We start from the raw sequence: 22,253 nt of genomic DNA on the forward strand, positions 1-22,253 counted from the left end.
TGTTTCTTTTTAATGGTAACCCACAATAATGAGAACACATTACAATAAGGATAGATGCGTACTCACTGTCTCCTTTAGAGAAGGCAAATCCTAGTTTGTGGAGTGATGTTGCCAGAGGTCTTTAATCCTTTCTGCACAGAACCCATGTGACAGCTCTCTGGAACAGCCACTTCCTGCATTACGCAGGTGTTGCATCAAATATTCTCCTCCCCAGGCGCACTCTTTTTTTTTTTTTTCCTTTCTGCCTTAACTTTATTTACCGCGCTTGGGATTCACGTAATGCAGCTGACTGAAAAACTGTACTTTTCTCACGAAACTTCCTGACTGGAAATCATTTGCGCTGACGAAACACCAGGCGCCAGTTGCCGTTCTTGCGTTCCGGGTGATCACTGTGCTGCCGGGCACTGGACCTATCACTTCACTTGGCACCCACAGGTTGGCATTGCGAGCGACGAAAGTCGGAAAAGGACCCAGTGGATCCAGTTTTGCTTGTGCTGCTGCATCTCGTTATGCACGTCGTTATGACATCTGCTTTATTCACCACAGAGCAACTAGGGTGTTGCGTAGAATATAGTTAGCATCGCCACAGCAACAATGCAAGGTGTGTACCTTATACAAGATTACACAGTGCTGCCTTTGTGTTCCAAAGTGTCTAGTTGAAACAGCAAAAATTAACTGCATACATTATCCATGGGCGTAATTTTAGGGGGGAACAGAGGTGTTTGTCCCCCCCCCTCCCCAACTTTCATGGCGCGCCATTTTGTCCCCATTCATTTGGCTGGGTCACCTTTTCTTCAGATATCATGTCCCCCCAACATTTTCAGCAAAGTTACTCCACTGACATTATCTATTTTCTCCTCGTAGGAAGGACTATGTGCCATAACCATTGGCACAGAAGGGCGCAGAGAGGGTTGTCACCCTTCGTGGCAAATGATACTGGCAATGGGGCGTAAACGGTTTTACCGAATGGACCCAGCAACCGGGCGAATAGCGGGAGCACGGAGTAATCTGGTGTGATACGGCGGGGTCCTCCCTCAAAGAACATATTTAAAATAATAGGTAAAAATGGTGGATTTTCACAGAACATCTTTCGGAAAAAAATAGATTACAATCCATAGGATTTACATGCAGTTCTTCCACAAGTTTAAATGAGCAAACGAGCCAGTCAGCCCTTGCAAAGGTGGCTTGGGGGAGGGGTAGAGTTAAGGTGGGGACAGTCGTCTCTAGAAATCAGTATTAGGGGGGCAGACCAGGGGGGCAAAAATAGAAGCAGGGAGACGGGGACGGCACATCAAATAAGGGTCAACAGGCCCAAATGGTTTAAATAAACATATATGTTATCAAGCTGGTTTATCAGAAAAGGTAAATACCACAAGGATCATCACCACTTATTTTTTTTGTTAATGCAGGGCCTGCCACTACTAGGGGTATGTTACCAGAATACAGCACAAAAGTTTGAGGCTTGCCCTCCCTCTCAATATATTCACAACCTGAAACAATGACTAATCCCCCTCACTAGCGTGAGAAGGGGGGATTAGATTCTATTAAAGACCAGGAGGCTCACATTATGCATTACAATCTTTACTCTGAAACCACAGCAGCAAAGAAAAAACGTTTACAAACAAAGTTTCAATAACAGAACTAAATAGAGTTCAATGCCAATGTATGGGAAACTCCCCAATCCAACATGGAGGACAGGTCATGCCCTGCCAGCAACCAATGAGCAGGGACCCTCTTCTATATAAGTCCTTTACTCCAAAACCAACTCCTATTTCTTTGCTGCTGACACCACAGCTAAGTCACTCCTTTTAGTTGTGTCTTGCATGTTAGTCAGTAGTACATTGTAGTAATAGTACATTGAGGCCTTAAATTACATAAATGGAAATGTATTTTGTGAATATATTTAGGTTACCATTATTATATAAGGGAAGTTTTACTGATTGGGTACATTGTATCTGAGAGGCCGCGTGCGGCTGTTGCTTTTATTAATGTGTGTCTTTTTGTCAGAATGTTTCTCATATTGGGCTTATATGTTTGAGTGCTGCCACCTGCAAGTAAAGCAACTTGCGTGATATTTGTTACGATGGTAACAAACATTTCATGAGGCTTTGAAATGTTTATAGAATGTGAATGCTAGTACGCTCGTGCTTGTAAACCTCTGGATATTAAGTGCGTAATAAGTATCCGTTGAAGTAATGGTTTCTTTGATTTCACGGGCCTCTTTGATTTACGAGGCCTATGTCCTTTGTGATCCTGTTGCACGCCGGGCATGAAAATAGCTGCTAAAGCTTCAGGCCGGCGCGCATGGCCCTCCTTGTTTGTTTATTTTTGGGAAACGCCTGGGAGTTCCAGGTGCTGTAGAGGGCTTGCCTGCCCTATTGTGGTTCCGTTGCACGGCGCTCTGACAGAAGCTGCTAAAGCTTCAGACCCGGCTTGCACAGACTGCTGTATTTATCTTTATTTTGGGGAATGCCTGAGTGTAAGGAGACGCCTGGGAATACCAGGTGCTGAAGTCTGATGGGCATGCCTGCCCTTTATGGTCCCGCACGAGCGCTGTGTTTTCTTTTCAGCGCATATGTTTCTTGAAGGTAGCAAAAGCTTCTGCTACACTCCAGAAGCAGGATAGCTCAATGATGAAGCTGCATGTTTCCCATGCAGGAATACCTGGGTTAGTTTCCTGTTTATCCAGTACATAATATCTATATATATATATATATTTTAAAGTTGATGTAGTTTAAATCATGTTTTAAACAATGATGTTTTGTAACATTTATTTGGCAATAACCTGCCCGCCCAAGATCCTGATACGCTGCCAGTCTGCAGCTTTGTTTAAGCGCTGCATATGGCATAGGTGATTACCTTCACTGTAGGTGTGCCATAAACCTGCTCGGTGGCAGGCTTTGCCTGTGTCCTACTGCGAGGTTGCCCCCTCGTGTACTGCCGGTTGCCACATCCTGCTAGGGTGAGCAGTTTGAGGTACACTTTCTCAGTGTATTCTTTTGCTAAACAATATGTTTATGCTGTGCTTGGAGCACATTAACGTTTTTCTTATTGGCAGTAGCCCGGATGGCTTAATAAGCATCAGCTTGGTTTTAAGGGGCTGGGGTTCGGACCCCTGTTGGGGCATAACCCCACTTCCTAGGGCATTTTTATATTCTATTTATTTATGTATTTATTTAATACTTGAAAGAAAAGAGTGTGTTGAGGTGGTCGTTTACAGAACCACAGGTGGGGCCATACCCTCCTCTAGCCATCACTCAGGTGTTAACCTTTGTCTTTTTTAGTAAAATTCTCTCGCCCTCTACATTAGTTAGTTACAGGACAACTCAGTCCGTTTCCTTAGGCATTTCTTTCCCAATAACAATTGCTCCCTCAGTCCCTATTTTTTCCTTATACAAATATTTGGTGATCTCTATGCTACTCGCCTTCATAAGGTGTCATAATATTAGACAAACAGTTCTGGTGTCCTTCTTGGCCCAGACAAAAGGGAAAGACCCCAAAAAAGAGAGTTTGATGAAGACTGGAAGCATGGTAACCATGTTAATTCAGATTCGAGAGTTTTTCTCTCAACAAGCTGAAGAGGGAAATAACCCCTAATGTCCCTATGGCGGGCTGCGGTGCTTGATGTGCAGATGGGGCTTGCCTGCTCGGCAACACCAAATCCACTCCTTAAAGGGTGGCGTGCTGTCCTTTACTATTGTCCCAATATGACAATTATTATACAATTTTAACAATTGGCGGGGGCAAGGTCAGCTCAAGGGTAACTTGGTGCAAGACAACGTTGAGCAACCCACATTCTTGAGCCCGCCCCTATGGCTTTCCTCCCAAGGCTTTGCCTGTTTCCGCTAATACGTCTAGCAGTGTATACAATTTCTCCTCTGCTCAAGGAGTACAAGCCCAGTTTTTACCCTCAAGGGAGCTGTTTGTTTATTTATTTTCCTTCCATTTTTTCCTACAGCGCAGCAAATAGAGTGCTTGCTTTCACATCTGTGCAGAGCCTGCTGTCGCAGGTTTCGAATCCTGGAAGGGTCTAAATTAGGCTTTCATCCTTCTGAGATCGATAAATGAACACCACATACCGTGGGTAGTAATAATAGCAACGCTCAGACACCTGGGGGTTCGTAGCACTATTTAAGTGCTATTTTACTATGTGCATCTTTTTTCCTTTCCCATGATCTCCGGAGAGGCCAGTCAGCCTTGCATGCATGCAGAGGTCCAGGCCTCAATGTTGAAGGGACAGTGGTCCAAATTTTCCTTCACAGCCTTTCGATTACTGGGCACAATGATTATCCCAACGTCATGCCCCTTCCCCCCGCCACCTTTTCGGGGGGGGGGATTGCATCATAAAGTTACACCTCTAGGAGGAACACCTGATGGTTTCCGTTTTTCCTTTAACTGGAGTTTGCACTGTGCTTTTCCCTCCCGTCTGTGTACTTTCCTTTGCACCAATTTCCTGGTTTTTCAATAAGTTAAGCGGAGCCGCTAAGGGCTCTCCACTTCTATGGTCAGGGGGGATGGTTATAAGTGCAAGAGTGTATTTATTTTAGAGGTCTGAGCGGGGCTTTAGTGTGGACCTCAGGGTTTGCATCCTTCTCCTTCTGGATTGCAGGGGTTTTTTACTTAGATAAGTGGAGGAGGTTTTATCTCCTCCTATGGGAAGGCACAATATCCCTCGGTTGTATAGAAGGGGCTGGGAGTGCTGCTCCTCTTCCATCCAAGTTTTTAGGCCTCTCTATCACAGGATGTGTCACCGTCTCAACATTAGCCATCCCCGAAGGTGTCTGGCAGTGTGATTGCCCGAGGGCAGGGAGACACTTCGTTAGTGACTGGGTTCACTTAGCCGCCTGCGTGGCTGGTAGACCTTTTGGGTTCTCACAGGAGATTGTTCTGAAATAGAGTGCCAGCACAGTGTGCTGTGGGTGTCAAGATAGTTTAGATTTACTAATATAGAGGTTAGACCTTCTCTGTTAAGCAACTTCATAGTAACTGTTTAGTGATCAGTTTCTTTGAAGTTTAGAGTCTTTCTCAAGACTATGGAATATAGTGGCTCCTCCTTCGGTTAGTTTATGCTCCTCTAGGGGATTTATCCACCGTGGGGGAGGGGATAAGGTCCAAGCACCTGGCGCATCTAGCAGGGGGGTTCAAGCATCGCTATAATGGGAGCGATGGGATGTAAGATAAGTTTCTCTTTGCCAAGTTCTGGCTCTTACGGGTCAGCTTTTTGTAGGTATCTTCCTATTGCCATGGTAGCAGAGTCCTTCTTTGAGGGCTCGGGGGGTCTGAGGGTCACCGGCTTTATGGTTTTGCAGATTTAACTCTTCTGGTGTTTTCAAGGACTTTCCGGGAATATCTCTTGTCATCAGTGTCCCCTGGTTGGGCTCTTCTTAGTTAGGAGGTTATTTTAACAGTTATTTGATGGGTTTCAGGTGTAGCCCCTCTTCCATCCCTCTTCTGCCTCCAGAAAACATGAAACCTTTCTTGGTTTGGAAAGGTTACTGGTATAGAGGTGTTACATATGACTAGAGCCAATTGTGTAGTTAAGGACAGGACTTGGAGTACACACTTCTGGGTGCACAAGGCCCTCAAATCTATTGCATTTTAGCTCCACCTAAGCTGGTTGTCCTATAACATGTTAATAAAATGTCCCTTTGACTCCCGCTTTGGCCTTCTATGAAGATTTGCCTTTACAACTCTGTTCCCCTGGGAAATCATGTGATATGTCCTGTTTCTAATACAATGTCTTTTATCAACACACGGGATGGAGCCTACAAAGCTTTCACCCCCTGGGGGGGGTAACTCTTTATCTCCAGGAGAACTAAGTGTTTAACCTCTTACGTTTACTATCTAGCTTATTATAGGATGGTATGACTTTAAGTGTTTTAAATGTTTGATGTTGACAACAGAGGAGGTTATTACTCCTATGCTTTTTCCTACCTATTCTATAGGAAGACTTTTGTCTAGTTCCCCCCCCCACTCTTTTTTAACCAATTGATTTTGGTGGCCTGTGAGGAACGCTGGAATTGGCACATCTTCCTAGTTCTTTGCAGTTAAAACTGCTATGCCTTATAGGACAGATATTGGAGCAGCTTAGCCTGGGGGAATACTTTTTGCAATCAGTTGATTGGTCAAAATAGAAACATTTAAAACACTTCTTCTCCTATTATTATTGTATTGTCACTATTGTATTGATTGTGTTGTAATTAATGTGATGCAAGGGCTTCAAACTTGCATAATATGAGCCTCCTGTCTTGCCATAGAATGACTAATCCCCCTCACTAGCGTGAGAAGGGGCTTAGATTCTATTAAAGACAAGGAGGCGAATATTATCTCACCCACCCACCCTTGATATGATATAATATGGCATTTATACGGCGTGGCTTGGAGCTGCCGCGTGTGGCATGGCTGTCTAGAAGCTCCTGGCTAACTCTAAGCAACGAGTGCAATTTCCCTGGCTCTCCGCTCCGTTAAGCTATATAAATCATATGGCGGGAATGAGGAAGGAAAGGAGTTGACTTCGCTTGAGGGCCATATCTGTCACCATCGACACTTCGTAGCACTTCCAAATCGAAGTTAGCAGCCCCGAAACGCAAGCAGAGAAAATGGCGGACGTGACTTTCTGGAGTTCGATGGAGCCCGTACGGAGGGGAAGGCGCCCTCTATAAGCAAGCCTTTTGGTCCTGGTGTAGAAGCAGCATGTGCACAGAACATCTGATCCTCTGATACAGTGGTGGTGAACTTAACGGACAGCTCCCCATAACACCGTGATCCTGTTACCTTGAAGCGGGCGCTCCCGGACCCATTCGGCTGGATCCATCGCCCCCTGCAGTGTAGACGCAGCCCCTGGCGCCAGGCGGCTTTCCATCAGCTGTCTGCCCGGCACCCCCACTGGTGAACTTGGGGTGCGTCTTTGCTCCTGCCAGAGAAAATTAACTAAGTAAGTGGCTGTCTTCCCCCGGCCACCCGACCGCATTTCCTTTCTGGCTCCTCCGTTTCCGGAGATGCCATGGTTGGAGGCCCTGATCCCTAGCTGGTCTTCCCCTCTCTGCCTCACTGCGACTCCCAGGCCGCACGACGTTCCGGAGAGGGGCCCTCGCACGCAGTGCCTTCTGTGTTCTTCAGTGGGCGGTGGATTCACTCTCTGCTGAACTGGCCCCTGGATCTCCTGTCTATCTGCCATCTCATCGCAGCACCTCTCGCCCCTGAGTCCCCGGACACTGCTGCTGGCTTGTCGGCCCAGGCGCCGTTGGCCCGTCCTGCTCCTCCGCTCACCTTGACTTGGAGGCCCCCCCTGGGAGGACACACGCTGCTTCCTGACACCTTTGCCTTGAGCTCCTGGGTCTCTGACTCTGTGATACGCTGGGTCCGATCTACGGGCCTGCTCTTCTCCCCCCGCTGCTGCACCACGATCGGTCCGCTACTGCCCCGTGGGGTGTTGGATCTCGGTACCCTCTCCTTGGGCGTGCTCCGGGGGACCCCTGCTCATCCTGTCTGGCCTCCTTGGGGGCTCCAGCGGTCCCCTCCTCTGAATTCACCCGCCGACCAGACATTTCTTTGGTCCCTCCTCTTGGCCGAACCTTCCCCACCACGGGACTGCTTTCTACGGAGCTCCTGCACCCTCACCTGCTTCCAGCGCCCCTGAACTCCCCCTTGCGGGTCCCCGGTGCCCTCCCCTACCCTTCTGCATAAAGTCGGCTCTCACTGGGCCAAGCTCCCCCCCGGTGCTCTCTTGCTCTCTTCCTGATTTGGAGGCCATTTTAGCGGGGGGCTTCCCCACCTGCCTCTAAAACCCCCTATGCATTACAACCAGAGGCACTACCCACCAGCACCCCCTGACCATCGGTTCAGTTCCCCGTGGATTGGGTGGATCATCAGGGGAATTTGGGTCCCCAGAGGAGGAAGCCGAGAGGGCCCGCCAGTATCCCCCCTTCGTTATCCCACCTCCTCGCAAGCAGCTTGCTGCTATGGCAAAAAGCAACAAGTCCACCAAACAAACGGACATTGCCATGCTGTTGGGGAATGACACCCTGGATAAACCACGAAAGGCGGACTCTCCGGGAGAACAATTGGGGGCTCCAATCCTGCCCAGGAGACCCCAGAATCTGAGAACTTAGCCACGAAAACGGATCTGAGAGACCTACTCGCTGCCCTAACTAAAGAAATTCAAAAAGGGACCGAGAATAAAACAAAGAAGATCGACTCCCTCGACAAGCGAGTAGAATCGGTGGAGAATCGGACGGCGGAGGTGGAGATTGCTTTATGTGAGCAGTCCTATGAATGTGAGAGGGGCCAGGAGAGACTGCTGGCCGTAGAGGCGCGCTGTGAGGCTCTCGAGGTGAAGCAGGAGGATGCGCAGAACAGGGCTAGAAGGAATAACATCCGCCTTAGAGGAATTCAAGCATCCGTCCCCGATGCAGACCTGGAGGGTTATGTTTGAGACCTGTTTCGATTCATTATCACTCTCCCCGATGACTCCCCTTTGGAGTTAGACCGGGTCCACAGAACGCCCCCGAGACAACCCAACTCTGCTCCTCCGGATGTCCTTGCCAGGGTTCATTTCTTTAAATATCCTACTATACCAGGATCTCGCAGCCTCCACCCTCCAGAAAAGGAAGGCCCTTAAACCACTTACTGTCTGGCTACGTGAAAGAAAGACTGTCTACCGGTGGGGCTTCCCTACATCGGTAAAATTTTCCTGGGAGGGAATGCAGCGCCAAATTATCACCTTGAAGGAGGCCGCAGAGCTCATGGGCGTCGGGGAGGAGGCCGAGGTTTCGGATACAGAGGTACACTCCCAGGAACTTAATAAGAAGCACCCCACAGCTTCCTGGTCAAGGGTCAGCAGAAAACGCAGAATCCACCCTCCCTCCCGCCCCCCCACCCCACAAAAAGCTGGACTCAGTTTGACTCAAAGCTCTCATGGGTGGGTATTCTTAGATCCATGATCTCTTCCTTCGCTTGCGTGCCCTGATGGGCCTCGCTAATCTGGGATGCAACTGTTGGTCCTATCACCCCCATGGGGACCTCCCAGATCATTGGGTAGGGAGATTTGGGGGGGGGGGGGGTAATCGCAGATACTCCTTAGGCTCCTGAATTTTAGCGCAGGGATTGGTGCTGCCTTCGAGCCTGTTCTGCACTGTTCCCTAGCACATTTGATTTGTTTATCCGCTGCCGCACTGGGACCAATTGGCCATTGTGCTCGTTGCTAGAGTTTTTCCAGTTGCCCCGTTGGGTATGATGGTTCACTGGATTAGGGGGGTGGGGAGTGGAAGGGAGAGGGGAGGGAGCCCTGTAGTTAACTCTGGTTGGTTGAGTACCTTTTTCCCTCTCCTCTCTCAAATTGGGGAAAAATATATATATATTTTTTTTTATTTTTATTTTTATTTTATTTACTTGTGCATAATCAAAAGTACATGATTTTTACAAGGCTAAACATTGATTAAAGAGATCGGGCATGTATGGCTCAGTTACCAGAGATCGAGTGTAGTGACAGGTAAACAACGGTTTGCCTGTGTTTGAGACAGAGAATTTCCATTAGGAACCTCACCCCTCGCAGAAGCAGTTAAAGCGAGAGAATGGGCTGGGAATGCGCTATGCTCCAAGGGCGTTGATTTTAATAAACGCTGCTTCCAGCAATTTGGATGTTGCAACAGTCCAGCAGGTTTTTTCCCCAGAAATGAGACGGTACCACCAGGTGTCTTCTTCTATTAGTTGACGATCGACCCAACAGGGTGACAGGAAAGAAATTCGTTCTTTCGTTAAGGAAGGACAGTTCAAAAGGAGGTGGCGAACTGATTCGATAGAGTCTGGAGCCTTGCATAGTCTACAGCATTTAATAGCAGTTTGGTGTCTTATTCCCAAGATTTCTCTTGTGTGGAGTATGTTCAAGCGTGCTCTTAAAAAAAATAGATCTTAATTTCCTATCCGGAAATTTTGAACAATAGGCTAAAGGAGTGTTCAGCCTATTGAACGTAGGAGGGAGGTGGCTCAGCAGCTTGCAGGCATGTGCTTGATCATTGGTCGTTATCCAATCCTGATTTTTCAATTTTTTGCTGACTCTTACTGGATTGGAGATGAGGTCATCCATGGTACACGCTAGCTCCTGCAGTTTGTTTTTTTGGTGTTCAGCCCAGTTGGCAAGAGCCTTACAGTCAGTTGAAGTCATCTCTTGAGCAATGACATTGCAGATGGGGAGCCCATCTTTTATGTGAATCTTTCTGAATAGTGCTAATGTAGAAGCGTTCACTGTGGCCTTCAATGATAATAGGCCCAGCTCTCTTCTCACGGCCACAATGGGAACAGAGTTCGGGAGGCCGAGAACAGATTTCCAGATGAAACCCTCCAGTTTCTGCCAGAAGGAGGTTGGTATGGTAAGTGAAGCATCCATACCGTAAGTCAGAGCCGGAACCATTTTGCCCTTGTAGAAATTGATAGCTGGTATCAAAGAAAATTTACCGTACTTGCGATCCACCATTCTTAGTTGTGAAGTTAGATTTTTTGCTTTCGCCCATAGATGTTCTTGCATTTTGGCATCCTGAATACTTCCATCAAGAATTACTCCAAGGTATTTGAATTGCGAAACCACTTCAATTTTTGTTTGGTGGACAGTCCAGGGCCTAATATTTTTCATTGATGGCTGATTTTTGGAGAAAATCATGATTTTAGTTTTCAGTTTATTTATGGCCAAGTTGTTGGTGTCCATATAATGGGCTAAGTTGTTCAGCTGGCGTTGGAGGCCAATGGGCGTTTGATCAAGCAGGATCATATCGTCTGCATATAAGATTCGAGAAAGCTTGGAGCCACCAAAGTTCGGAGGAAAGGAGCGCACAGTGGATTCCGACTCTTTGAAATCACCCAGAAAGGCAGCAAAAAGCGCCGGGGCCAGCGGACAACCTTGCTTGACTCCTCTTTTGGCTGAAATTTCCTTTGACAGAGACCCTTGTTTATTGAGACGGACACTTAACGTGGTGTTGGAATGCAGTGCCATTATTGGATTCAGGATGGCCTGTGGGCATTTCCAATTTTTTAACTTGTTCCACAAAAGCGTTCGGTCCACTTTATCAAAAGCCTGCGAGAGGTCGATTTTCGCCTTCAAGATGTTGATTATCAAGATGTTTACCGAACTGAAAGGGGTCTCTGCAGGGGGCCGAAAGCGCCCAGCGGCGGAAGCGGTCCAGCAGAAGAGAAGCAAATAGTTTTCCCAGGATATCCAACAAAGCTATGGGTTGATAGTTACCTGGTTCATCTCGACTTCCTTTTTTGAAGATGGGTATTATTATAGCTTTGGTCCAGGATAAAGGGATTTTCCTACTATCGGCACAGTGTTTGAAGAGAAGACTTACAAAGGGAACCCATTCCTTGATGTAAGTTTTTAGGTCCAAGTTGGAGAGGCCGTCAGGGCCCGGGGCTCTAGAGGATTTCAATTTCTGAATGGCCATAGATATATCTGTTTTGTCTGATAAATCGGCCCAAGATGACTGCGTCAACTCTACCCGCAGATTTATGGTGGAGTGTGGGGTTGTAAAAAGCGCTGTAAAAAATTGAACCCAGGCTGCTTCTGACACTGCATTGAGCATATTGTTATGTGTGTTGCTCTGCGAATGGTTTATCAGATTCCAAAAGTCGGCAGTTTTTTTTGAGGCAATGGCTCTTAACATTGCTTCTGCGTCGTTTTGATATATAACTGCTCTCCTTGATCTTATCCATGATTTGTAGATTTTGTTGTGGTTTTCCCACATGTCCCACGCTGCCCGTGTATTTGCAATCGTTGCTCTTTCTACTCCTTCTTTTTCTCTGCTATGAGTTTGTCATAATTATGAGTAAAGGATGATACCGTTGTTCTCCTAGGCCCCATCTTCTTCCTATGTTCAATCAGAAGCGGAAGGTAGTTGGGCCTCTGTGTCTTTCCGGAGGTGTTAGGAGTTTTAGCTATCTCAGCGTAATGCTGGGTTAGAGAGCGCATATTGGCCGCAGTAAGGCGAAGCTGGGTTTGTTGGGAATTCGTCTCGATGGAAGGAGAATACTGGTTACACAGCTTGACATCGGCTGACCATTCCAAAGTGAGCATGTTATGATCGCTTGCCTCCGTTTTCACCACCTGGTAGTTGAGAATTTCTGTGGTTAATGCCTGTGAGACAAAGATGTAATCTAGAGTTGCCGTCGACTGGCCTCTTTCCCAGGTTGGAATGTGAGTATCTTTGCCCAGGATCCACGCTGCGTTGTGCATCCCTCTTGCAGCCATGAGGTTCATCCAGGCTTTACCTCTATGTTCCGATTGCGTAGTGGACACGTCCACAAGATCTTGTTGGTTACTGTGGCTGCAATTCGCATTAAGATCTCCGCAAATTATTGCAAACGGGGTGTTCCATTCCAGCATAATTTCATCTATGGTTTCAGCCATGATTTGACAGAAGTCTGCTGCTGTTGTTCTTTGCGGGTTCCAGTACGTGGTTATCAAAGCTAGAGGGTGCTTATGACGTGTTTTAGTACCAGGGTGTAAGCTGTCAGCCTCGTAGTTCCACTCTATCAGGACTGCCAGAACCCCATATGACCTCTTCATGGTCTTGATAATTCTCAGGTTCTGTCCTGAACGAACCGCGATTAGAAGTCCGGCAGACGGGCGGCCTAACATGCCCTTAATAGCTGGTGAAGTCTCAATTTCAAATCCGTCCATCAACGTTTTTTCTTGGAGCCAGGTCTCTTGGAGACAGAAGATATCAAACAATGCTAGATCTACGGTGCTGGGTTCCGCTAAGTGGGTGTGTCCTCTCGTATTCCATGAAGCCAGGGTCAAAGTCTTTTGGACACACAACTCGCTGGCTTCGGAGGATGGTTGCTATCTAGATCGTTTAGCACTCAGCGCGCCTTTGATCCAGTTCCAAGGACCACCTACTGAAAATGTTTTTTCCCTACCTTCGCTCTTCCTGGTAGGTGAGCCTTGCCGATATTTTCTTTGGATGTCCTTTCTTGGGGCCGGTGAGTAGACTCTGGTAACATGTCTCGGCACATATGGTCGATGTTTGTCCATACATTGTTCACGCGGGGTGTCCCTGTTCTTCTCAATGCGCCCTCTTCTATTAGAGAAGTCAGATACAGCCATCGCATACGTTCGGGCGAGATGGTGTGTTCGTCGGGATGGTTCGGGAGAACGAACCTGTTTATCTGTCCATCGAGTTACTTCTGGTGAGTGGCGTGCGTCTTGGTTTAGGCCCCTAGGTGCTTTATTCTTGTCCACTGAGTCGCAGAAGTGTGCTTTTAAGGCTTCTCTCCGTGCAGAGAGATAATGAGACGGGCTTCGGGGTTTATAGCTGCTGGCAGCGACCCTATCTTCTGTCCGATCACTGGTGTTTTCCGGGGATATTATTTCTGATAACAAGAACCCCAAGGATTTTAATTCGTCTCCTACTTCCCTGGAGAGGTCCTGTAATGGAGCGGCGTATATGAACAGGTAAGCCTTGGCCTTGTTATCACTGTGATAGGGCTGAATCCATTTAAAGTCATCAGATTTCAGTTTCTTTAGACTGACTGTCGAAGATATGATTTTCAAAACTGTTCTTCGGTTTAGAATCATAAAATTGTCTTTACTGGAGATTTGTTCAATTTTGAACAAGCGGGTCTGGTTCTTCCTGTTCACTTCTGCCTCACGAGATTGTACACGGCTGTGTGAGTTGTTATGATGGGATTCCGAATATCCATTTTGGCGATTTTTCTTTGCAGGGGTGTCCCTTGAGGCTGGCGGGTAAAACGTTGTTTCCTCTGAGGCTGCTCTGAGATGTTGAGGTCTTCCTAGAATGAGCTTTCCGTGGTGGGGTAGTTATAGCAATGGGCCGCTTCTGAATTTCTATAGACTTTGAGTCTGCAGCTGTTGGAGATTCATCGGGATGAACGGAGATGTTTGCTATAAGACTTGAGTCCAAAAAGTCATCTGCTGATTTTGGCGACTGAGTTAAGTCCGTAGTAGAGACTGCCAGGTTGCCCCTTACGGACACTGCACCCCCTTCTGGGTGGAACTGGGAGGCTGAATCACTTATCTCCAGTTTTTGAAGTAGGGACTGGGCGGTCGACCGTTCCGTCTCTTCTTTTCTGCTTAATTTTAGTGTTAGTGACCGGAGCCAGATCCCCCTGTCAGTGCTTCGCTCACCGTAGATCTATTTGGCATTGTTGAAGCTGAGGGCTTATTTCGGAACAAAGGTGCTAGTTCCTCCCTGTCTGTAAATGCATAGGTCTGTGTGGATTTGTGGACCACCGCGTCCACACAAGTCTTCCTTTGGAGCATGTGCGTGATGAGGAACAGGGCACGTCTTCCTCCGGCAAGTCTCTTTTTTTTTTTGTTGAGTATCATATTTTAGATCAATTGCCGCAATGAAGCCCTCCAAGAAGGTAAGCTTGGATTGAATGATAGCTAGAGATGCAGTATTGTCTTTTGATGTATCCGCCAGGGATTCATAGAGTTTGCAGAACGGAGCCATTGCTATTGTGATGGCAGACATGATCGTTGTCATGTCCTTCCTCCTAGTAGGTGATTCTTTATTCCTCAGAAATTCGGCCTCATTGGGTCTTCCATTCCTGGCAGGTGTAGACTTCAGTTCTATCGATGTTGCATTAGTAACTGAATGTCTCCGTCTCAAGTCAGGTTCATGAGACGGAGAGACCGGTTTAGGTGTATTCGAGTGGGCTGGAATCAATACTTGTGCACACATCTCTCTTTGGGATGGATATACTTTAGGCTGTAAGAGATCCAAGATCTCTGAGACTCCATGCCGAAGAGGCCCGGCTCCGGGGACTAGAGACTGCAGCACTATGCACGGCGGAATAGTGAGGTTAGCTGCCCCTGCATCTAGTTGCGGAGATATTGATTGCACTGGGGTAGTGATCATTGAAGATTGTGGGGGCGGTATGGATGAGGATTGAACCGCTATAGTGGTTTGCCGAGAGTCCAGAGCCTGAGGGGCATCAGGCTCGTCTGACACTGAGCTGGGAGCTGCCACCTCTGCTGTTTTCCTGCACTTAGAGGCCGGCAGTGTTTGCTCCAATGCTTCCAGTATCTCAGCATCAGATGGTTCGGAATCAATGAGTGCCTTTCTTTTCCCCTGTGTCTTAAAGAAGTTCAAGAGGGCATTCGACAACATGGGGGTTGAAAGGAGACTTTTCCCCGATGGTCTTTTTTTATGGGCTAGCGGAGGCCCCGTTTGTTTCGTCTGTTTAATATTCTTTCCTTTCGGATCCGCCTGATTTTGTTGTGGTTTGTTAGACGGAAAACTTTTACCAATGAGGCCTTGGGACGGGACATTTTTTTTTTATATAAAGGTCTTTTTATGTTAGACTGTAGGGACGGGTTTGGACTCCCTCGGGATACAGGGGAGAGGTCCGAGATAGACTCGGATTCTGATTCTGAAATAGCTTCAGGGGGGCCTCTCATCCTTTGAGGGGTAGGGCGGGCAGCCATGTTCTGCTCGACGACCCTAGATGGAAGAGGGCCCATAGGTGAATCCACAGTACTAGGATGTAAAAATTCCTCAGAAGACAGGGCCATTGTTGCTGGGACTATGGGAGACCACGAAGATAGGGTTTTCCTTGCCTCATTAGGTTCTGTGGTCAAGACCTCCAAAGGAGCGTGCATCATGGCCGTGGTAGTTTGTAGGGGTAGAGCATCTGATCGAACAGTCAGTTGGTCGTGCCTCTCAAGGGGGGTTACATCCTGTGGCTGGAGCTGCGTCTGAGGAGATGGCTCAGAAGGCTTAGGCACATCCAGCATTGCCTTGGTAGAGACAGGCTGGGATACCATTTGAGCAGGTCCGCCCGCCAGAGCCGCTTCCCTCAGTTCCTCCCCCTGGGGTCCTCCGACCCTCACGGGGGGCAGACCACTCGCCAAAGCGGTGTCGGGGCAAGCAGCGCTGGCTGGCGGGAGCATGTGCACTCCTAGGCCGTAGTTAGCGGCGGAGGAGATTGGAAGCTCTCCAGGGCCTGTCACTGTGGCCTGTGACACAGGCCCATTGAAGACACAGTTAGTTGCCGCAGAGTTCAAAGTGGGGAAGGTCCTTCCGGGAAGCAAAGAGTTTGGTGCTTTTATTCCACTAAGGCCATCTTGCCCCAAAAAAGTTCCTCGCTTGGGCTGAGTTGGGCAAAGGAGCAGTCAAAGCAACCACCGGCAGGTCTGTATTGGAGCTTGTGGGTGAATAGGTCTGCGTTAGAAGCCGGGTTTTTTTGACATCGCTTCGCAGGAGGCGCTTCTCCGGGTCTTCTTCCATCCCAGAGGGGCTCCGACAAGGCACCAAAAGGTGCGATAGGGGAAGGGGGGGGGAGAGAGTTGGGGAGAAGACAAGAAGTAGGGAACAGGGACAGAAGGGAGGAGCTAAGAACGGGGGAAGGCAGGAAAGCCGGAAGGCAGGAAGGGAAATGTACGGGGAGGGTGAGTGCCGGGGAGATAGAAATGGGGATGAGAGAGGAAGGAAGGAAGGAAGGGGAAGGGAGAAGGGAGGATGTAGCGCACGGGCCGCCTCGGACAGCAAGTCACTGTTCCTTTTCAGCAATGAGGGCAGAGCACATGAAGATAGGACGCAAAGCAGTTCAAAGGGTCATGATAAAGTCAGACGGGAGGGGTGAATAAGACAGCCTACCTCCCGTCGGTGCTGCACAAGCCTCCGCTCCACTCTTCACGTCCTGATGCGGACTGGTGCAGACTGGAACTCTGCCCGGAACTCCGCGCGCGCTCCGCGCGGAAACAGAGTTTTTGAAGGAAGTGGAGGCTGTTTTCCTTAAAGGTGCAGGTCGCTGGAAAAATAGCGTGGAGACAGGAGAAGCAGCAAAAACACGTCCTTTCCAAGCAGTATCTGGTGCAGACTGGACAAAATATTTAATTTTCATCTTTACTTCCTTTTTTGAAACACACTGTCATTGCATCTACTCAGTTGCATCGAATCTTGCGCCTGAGAGGTCTCTCCTCGCAGCCAATGTTACCTCCTCTCCACATGGGGCAAGACGATAGTAGCACACTCAAACTCATCTCCTGGTATGTCCAGGGCCTTAATTTTCCGGGGAAGCGCAGATCCGTGGAGCATAGGCTCGATCTGTTGTTGGGGGACATAGTTCATCTCCAAGAGACTCATTTATTGCAACCAGATGAAAAGCGCATTAGATTTAAGAGATTCCAAAAAACATTCTTCGCCTCCTCTGGGGCGAAAAAAATGGGTGTAGCTATTCTGCTGAGTTCAAAGGTCCCACTATCCAGAATCACTGTAAAGAGGGGCCCTAATGGGAGATTTCTCCTGGTCAAGGGACTGTTGGTTGAACGCCCCATTACCATAGCCACTGTCTACTGCCCTATCTCTGCCCAGGATAAGTTCATTGCCGACCTCATCCCAACTATCCTCGCTTTTTCAGAAGGGGTCCTCTTCTTGGGTGGAGATTTTAATTTGGTCCCGGATCCCTTGTTAGACAAAACTCGGCCCCCAACTAAATCAGATTTTGGCCAGGCGTTGTCCTTTGCTAGGCTTCTCAGGGAAATGGGAACAGTGGATACCTGGAGACTGTTAAATGCTGGGGTGCGGGATTACACCCATTACTCGCATGAGCATAGGGGCTTTTCACGCATAGACCTACTACTTATCTCAATCGATAGCTACCCATGCCTGGATATGGTGGAGATTCTCATCCAGACTTTCTCAGACCATGCCCCCTTATCTGCAAGCCTGAGCATCTCTGGCCACCCTCCACCACCCCAACGGTTTTGGAAACTCTATGACCCCATCCTACATGATGAGGTCGTCCAAAGAGAGATTGGCGAGACAATCACCAACTACTTTGCTGAAAACATCACTCCGGACACAAAGTTTGCTATCACCTATGACGCAATGAAGGCAGTGGCGAGGGCTGCGCTAATCAGCGCAGGGGTGGAACGGAGCCGAATTTCGTGCTTAGCGGGAGGCAAGATTGAAGAAAGATGTGGCTGCCTTGGAGAAAGAATTACATTCTGTCTGGTCACGGAAAGTACACCGGGCATTAATGAAAGCCAGGATTGCACTCGACATGCACTGGCTGACCGCTCTGCCAGATCCCTAGCCTTCACAAAACAATTCTATTATAGTAGGGTAATAAAGCGAACTGAATACTTGCATACAAACTCAAAAAAACACACTGCATGAATAAAATTCCCCCCTTTCTCGATGCTCGTGGTAAAGCTCAGTGCACAGAGGTGGAGAAGCTGACAAAACTATAATGGCCGGACCGCCCATTGATCCTAGGCACCTGCCCTCTTTTTTCCCTTCTTGCGATTCTCGTCCTGACTCTCCTCTATCCGCTCTCGAAAATCCAATCACAGCGGAGGCAATAATAAATGCCATTAAATCTCTAAAGCACACCGCTCCGGGGCCTGATGGCCTCACCGCAAAATTCTATAAGACTTTTGTGCAAATCGTGCCCCCCGCCCCCCATCTTGTCACCTTGTTTAACTCCTTCCTCACCACGGGCACAGTCACCAGATCCATAGCGGAATCGCTAACAGTTGTTATCCATAAACCGGGGAAGAATCCGGAACTAGCCTCCTCCTATAGACCTATTGCCATCATGAATAATGACGGGAAAATATTTTCAAAAATCTTAGCAACACGACTGAAAGCCTTTCTTCCTGATCTTGTCTCTTGTGAACAGACAGGGTTCATCCCGGGAAGGGGAAGGCAAGGTAACATCCGTCGAACCATTGATATTGTAGAAAGCACCCACAGAAGGGGGGGGAGCATGGTGGTCCTGTCCTTGGATGCGCATAAAGCTTTCGACTTGGTGGACTGGGGCTATCTCAAAGTGACACTCGTACACCTGGGGTTTGGGCCTAACTTTATCAAATGGATCCTGGCCAATTATCAATACCCCTCTACCCAGCTTCGAGTTAATGGTGCCAGGTCTGAGTCCATCAGAATTACTAGGGGTACTAGGCAGGGCTGCCCGCCACTGGTCTTTGCCTTGTCAATGGAGCCTTTTGCGACGCAGATCCAACGCAATCCGGGTATAAAAGAGCTTACAATTGGGAAGCATGAATATAAGATCGCGCTATACGCAGACGATGTGTTACTTACCCTAACTGCTCCCCTCTCTTCCCTGGATCCCCTGTGGGAGTAAATTGAGGAATTCGGCCGGGTTTCAGGTTAATCTGGAAAAGTCATCAGCTCTAGCAATCAACCTCTCCAAAGCCCAGCAGATTGAGCTTGAGCCTCGTTTACCAAACCCCTGAGCGGGGTCGACTATCGAATACCTTGGGATGCAGATCCCTAGTGACGTCTCCCTTCTCTACCGATGTAATTTCCCTCTTCTATGGGATGATTTTCGGAAAGACTTATGGCAGTGGGAAAACCAAGAGATCTCCTTATTCGGGCGAATTGCCGCCATGAAAATGAACTTGCTCCAAAGATTGTTATATCAATGCCTGTCTCTACCGTTCATCATCCTGTCGAGTGAACTCTGCATCCTTCAGAGAAACATATTAAAATTCATCTGGGGAGGAAAGAAGCCTAGAATTTCAAAGAAAATGGTGCTACGAGGTAGGCTCACGGGAGGACTGGGGGTCCCGGATGTAGCTAAATATGCACTTGCAGCACAACTATCCCATGTGTACACCTGGACTCTGTCCACAAACCAGCCATTATGGAGACAGCTAGAGGAGGAATGGTGCCCCTCCCCCTATCAGGCTTACCCCACCTACCCGCTATCAAAACGCGGCCCAGCCTGAGCCCACTCACGGCCACAATGGTCACTGTCAACTCCTGGAAAGCAGCAGCGAGAAAATGGGGCATTAGAGGTTTGAGGGACCCGCTCACTCCTATTTGGTATAACCCAGACTTTTCTCCCGGGAATCCCCCGCACAGCTTCTCGGCATGGAAGGAAGGTGGGTTAGAAAAGCTGTCAGGTCTCCTAGGAAGGGGCTCTCCCATCACATTCGAGAGATGCAAGAAGAAATTTGGGGTTGGGGAGGCGGAGTGATTCCATTATGTCCAACTCCGACACTGGGTTTCCCATAGGACAATCAAAGAGAGCGGGGCCAGAGACCCAACTGCACTGTAACTCTCCCTGACCACAGCTGCACCCAGGAGCAGAGTCTCGACTCTCTATCGCCTACTGGATGGACACGACCTGGAGGTAAAAAAGTATATGCTTGATTGGGAGAGAGACCTGGGCCGGGAAATTGAGGTGGTTGAAAGGGGAAAGATCTGGGATCGGTTGCACAAAAGCACACAATGTATCACCAATAGGGAAGGTGGATATAAACTATGTTACAGGTACTACTTTGCCCCCCCCCCCAAGCTTCAAAAATCTAACCCCGAAATGTCTCCAAATTGCTGGCGTGGGTGTGCGGTCGAGGGCAACCTGTTTCATCTGCTATGGACCTGTTCTAAGGCGGAGGATTACTGGAGAGAGGTGACAAACCACATAAACGCAATTATGGGGCTTGCTCTCCCGTGGGATCCTGGCATCATACCTCTGGGGGAGATGGAGGGTGGGGAGTTCCCAATTGCTGGTCGGCTCTCTCGACTCCGCACACACCTCCTACTAGCGGCGAAAGTGGAAATGGCTAGACTTTGGAAGCATGTGGACGGTCACTCGGTCCCCCTGTGGTGGCACAAATGTTGAGAGATAACAGTGGCGGAGAAAGTCACAGCCATCCGCACAAGAAACTTGAACTCCTTCCTAACGACCTGGGCACCCTTTATGGACTACTCTGTTCGATTCCCTGCCCTTACCAGGAGACCTCCTCTAACCTGTTGGCTTCAAGGCTGATTCATTTGTCTGGCTGTGGGAAGGGGGGATTGCGCTCTGAGTGATTCAACTTGTTTTCATCTATGGCCAAGCTTCTGTATTCTCTAAGCTTCATAATGCGATGCAAATGTAAGTGTGTTTCTGTTCATGATCACTTTAATAAAATGTTTAATTGAAAAAATATATATATTTATATTAGTGCTATCGTCATCGCCTCTAGAAAGAAGTCAGTAGGTAAAACTAGCTGCCTATTATGTTCAAATTCATTGATACAGTCAGACTTTTTGTTGCGGAAATTCATATACAAAGCTTGGATATTGGGGGTAACCCAAAATGTATTTGCATCAAACTGGCTATTATCGATTCGGGGAGTCATCTTTTGACTTAATGGTTTAAAAAAAAAGGTTTACACATTGATTTAGGCTTCCAATATTGTGCCAATTCAGATACAATAGGTCAACCTGGAGGATGTTGTACAGTCTTGTGAATTTTGGCTAATGCATTGCAATATTTAGGCACATTTATAATTTGTTTGTGATCCATTTGCGGTTCAGGCCCAATAAAGTGAGGTTTAAAATGAGCATCTGAATGTCTACAAAATCCTATGAACACCACATTTTGTTGACCCATCCTTGACAACGTTTAGCTCAAGAAGTTGATTATTTGTAGAGGGTTCCTATAGGTGTTTGGTCCAACCTCTTACTTGAAATGCACCTTAATAAAGCTGCTTGTTCGAAAATAAATAAATAAATAAATATATGGCATTTATAGCGCGCCTAGACACTGGTGTTTCAGGGGAGAACATTTTTGGTTTGTTGTTCTTCCCATCCACCCACCCTTTTTTTGTTTGTTGTTCTTACAGCTTCGGGCTGAGAGGTTCTGTTCAGGAACATTGGTCACAGTTACGAGATGTGGAGAGTGCGTGATCCGGGAGCTTTGCTGGATTTTGTCTTCATAATTTATCATCTGGTCTGTGCAGTGGACATCTGGTTCAAGATAGCTACAGAAAGAGGAGTTGGAACTGGAGTAAAGTACTTATATAGAGAAGGTCCGTGCTCATTGGTCTATTGGAGTGCATGACCTGTCCTCCATGATGGACTGGGGAGTCCCCTCTTACATTGACAATTAACTGTGCTTAGTTCTGTTTTCAAACTTTTTTGTTTGTAAAAGTTTTTTCTTTGCTGCTGTGGTTTCAGAGTAAAGATTGTAATGCATAATACTCGCCTCCTTGTCTTTAATAGAATCTAAACCTCCTTCACACACTATTGAGGGGGGGATTAGTCATTGTGCAGGTGGACTTCAGTCACCGCAAAAACAGATCGTCGTTGAAAACACAATTTATTTTCCTTATAGCTACACAGATAATGAAAAAGAATGTCAAACGCAATTAAAACAGATAATCATCTACCACTATTTTGTGCAAAACCTGATACCAAGAGAAAGTGCAAAAGAATGCAGAGTAAAGTGCTTTTGGGGTGAGTAAAGTGCTAAAGTTCTATAAAGTACTTGCCTTC

General features: G+C 47.7%; 1 long non-coding RNA gene across 2 annotated transcripts; it reads left to right on the forward strand.

Annotated features, from left to right (window-relative positions):
- Window positions 1-227: 227 nt before the first annotated feature.
- LOC138504121 (uncharacterized) lies at window positions 228-21,956 on the forward strand. Of its 2 annotated transcripts, XR_011279782.1 has the most exons (3): window positions 228-601; window positions 865-1,059; window positions 21,602-21,956. It is a non-coding gene; the product is annotated as an uncharacterized lncRNA (long non-coding RNA). The 2 variants fall into 2 exon arrangements; XR_011279781.1 differs by lacking the exon at window positions 865-1,059.
- Window positions 21,957-22,253: the final 297 nt, after the last annotated feature.

Source organism: Ambystoma mexicanum, chromosome 11, assembly GCF_040938575.1.
Source record: "Ambystoma mexicanum isolate Mex_15411 chromosome 11, UKY_AmexF1_1, whole genome shotgun sequence".
Taxonomy (NCBI): Eukaryota; Metazoa; Chordata; class Amphibia; order Caudata; family Ambystomatidae; genus Ambystoma; species Ambystoma mexicanum.